Source organism: Solanum pennellii, chromosome 7 (assembly GCF_001406875.1).
Source record: "Solanum pennellii chromosome 7, SPENNV200".
In the NCBI taxonomy this organism is placed as follows: domain Eukaryota; kingdom Viridiplantae; phylum Streptophyta; class Magnoliopsida; order Solanales; family Solanaceae; genus Solanum; species Solanum pennellii.
Genome location: NC_028643.1, coordinates 65949726 through 65953347, shown reverse-complemented (window position 1 = coordinate 65953347; position 3622 = coordinate 65949726).

Genomic DNA, 3622 nt, shown 5'->3' with positions numbered 1-3622 from the left:
TTCTACCTTAATAGCATGGTCAAAATTATCCTTATTGTTAGTTAATAGATAAAGAAAAAATATTCATTTCCAAATATATATATATATATATATATATATATATATAAGAATATGTAGTCATTTTATTTTAACTGATAAAATAATATAAGAAAAAAATAGATTATGTTTTACTGTTTATTAGCTAATTTTAATTTTAAAAGAAAGAAACAAGAATTTAGCTGAAGATTTTTAATTTTATGTTGTTTGCTCAGCTAAATTTTGTGAAATCAATTGATGCTGCCTTCAAAATCTATTTTTGATATCTAGACAACACAAAATTAGAAACTTTCAGTTATCTTCACTTGCACAAAAATTTAAATCAACATTTAAATTATTTTAAATATAACAATGATGATTTATAAATTTTAAAATATTTGTATATATAAATAATGAAGTAATGAAAGAAAATATAAAGGGAACGGAGTGAATTTATGTAATACAGGACTAAAACTTATTTGCACTGTGTATTTATATCTATCTCTCTATATATAAACATATGTGTGTCATGTGTTTAAATTTATAGTTTATTTTATTTATAACCCTAATTAATTAATATATGTTATTAAATCACATAATAATAATAAAAATTAAATTAAATTGATATAAACAATACGAGTAACTTTTTTTTTTTTCCGAAATGGAGCAAATTGAGAACAGATAAAAATGTTATAGAGGGTGGGTTGAGAATTTTGTGGAAGAATGGCTTCAAATAAATATATTATTTTTCCCTTTTAAAATATTTTTTTCTAAAAATATTTTTTTTATTAGAAATGTTTACCCTATAAAACTATGGTTGTCTAAACTCACAAAAATAGCTAGTTAGGCACTTCATATTGAGTAGGGGCATGCAAAAATTGAATCAAAAAAACATTATTGATTTATTGTTATTAGGTTATTGAATTAACGGGTTTTTAATAATTTTATCAAAAAGCTATCGGGTTATTGATTCACTATTGATTTTTAATATTGGGTTATTGGGTAAACTGGTAACCCATTAAAATTAGTAATTTACTACATTTACTTGTATATAAATATTATTATATTAGTCTCGATACCGTATTAGTTAATTACCATCTTTATTCTTTAGCCTTTGATTCACACTTCAAAGTGACTTTTAGTTCACAACTACACATTATACAAAACATCAAAATCTAAAGTAAGAGTCATATTCCTCTTAGTTGCTCTTTGTGTTACACTTGTATAGTTTTTTAATTACATTATTGTGTTTTCGCATCAAATTTATTAGAGAAGTCATATATTTATTTTATAAGTATTTTCTTATTGGATAAATCAAAAATCGAATGTTAAGGACCAAAATCAATAAAAATTCTCTTATTGATTTGATTATTAATTTAACATATTTAAAAATCGAACACCGATAAACTGAAAATAATACATAAAACCCAACCGATCGATTCACACCCCTAATTTTTACAAGTTAAGATTTTTTACTACCAGATTAATTTAAGATAAAAACTTATTTTCATCACAACCTAGGGGTGTGCATCAGTTGGTTCGGTTCAATTTTATGTATAATCAATTTAATTTGTCAATTTTTTATTTGTGAACACACTAAATCATTATCCGAAAAATCAATGAAAAATTTATGATTCATTGTCTTTTAATCAGTTTTTAGTCCTTAACATGGTTTGACTTTTTATCCAATCAGTAAGAAAATACTCGTATCATTATATATACATGATGTTCATAAAATAAAAATAATAAATAGAATAAAAGTGCAACACAAATTTCTATATGATCACCTTTATTTGCGATAAAATTGTTTGAATTTTTTCTAAAGACTTATATCTCTTTCTTTATATAACAATTGAACATAAAAATGAAGAAGAGAGACTGTGTCTCAATAGAATGTGCCTTCAAACCAAAAGTTGTACTGAAATTTAGGGAATATAGTTGGTAAAATATTCAAGTTCATATGATTAAAAGTAAAACTTAGGATATTGATTTGACTATTAATCAAAATGATAAAACTGAACATCAAATTGATAATATATCAAAAATAATTATAAAATCGTTTAGAAAGTATTAACTCAATAACACAATATTAAAAAATATATATATATTTTCAATTTGATTTATTAATTTTGCAGATGCTTTCGTTTCTTAATTAGGCAAAAACTATTCCAAGAGGTTCAATTAATCTTTCTTGCCAAAATGTTATACAACTACATAGATAATAAGTAATTATTTTTTGCTATATATAAATTGTACGTAGAATATGCCCAATAGGAAAAAGATTCCAATGCAGTGATGAATGAAATTTTCGGCTTATCCTACGTTACAGTTCAAAATAAGTTACGTCACTCTATTACATAATACTCCACTGTATTTTTTTAATATATAAGATACGACACTCTAATATATTAATATTTTTTAAAAAAATATTATGTTGGAATTTTTTACTTTTGCTACTATATTTAATATTTATTTGTTTAGTTTTATTATATCAAGAAAAAGATATTCACTCTATTTATTTTTGCTTGCCTATTATATTATTTAAGTAATTTTCGTAGATAGTCATCAATATTTAAGAAATTATCTAATAATATCATTTATGTTTGTTTTAGGACTAAAATATTATCAACTTTGTCTATTTTTTTCAAAATATATTTGACACAAAAAAATACATTATCTCTCCTACTAGGATGCCCCGTCACATTTTTTATTTTTTATTTATTAAAAAAATATGCTTTAAACCTATTTAAATATTATGTTGCAATATGTTTTTTTAAAATATTATTTTCTATTTATGTTTTTTTAAATAGAAAACAATATTTAAAAAAAGCATATGGCAACCTAATGTTTAAATAGGTTTAAAGCATATTTTTTTTAATAATAAGAAAATAAAAAATGTGACTGGGCACCCTAGTAGGAGAGAAATAATGTATTTTTTGTGTCAATTATATTTTGAGGAAAATAAGTAAAGTAGGATGATATTTTAGTCCTAAAACAAACATAAGTGATATTCCTAAGTAATCTCCCAAACATGGATGACTATCTAGGGAAATTACTCTATATTATTTTGAAATATCTAACAATTAATTTATAAAATTAATAAATAATCATTATTTATATTTTATCATCATGTATTTATTGTATCGCTACTATTGAATATATTCATTTTTCAAAATTTAAATGACTTACATTGAATAGGACTATAGGAATAGGAGTGTTGATAAAATTATCATATCATTTACTACTCACTTTAAGTCTATTAAAGAAACTACAAGAATCAATATAATAAATCTATACATTGCATGGATTGTTTTTAAAGGGTGTACAAAATTCATTATAGACGAGTTTTTTTTTATTAAGTAACAATAATATTTTGATATGTTACAAAATTTAATTAATACAAATTTGCATCGTATATGCCTCTAATCGAAAGAAAATGTTTTATATATTAAAAAAGATATCCAAAATTATGGACAAATAAAAAATAAATAGCTTAGTATGGGCGGCGGCGGCAGAGTTGGCGAGGTTGAATATTATTTATAACTAATTTAGTAGAAACAAAGGGGATGAACAACGTGAATATTCTGGTTGATGACTTAAGTATTTT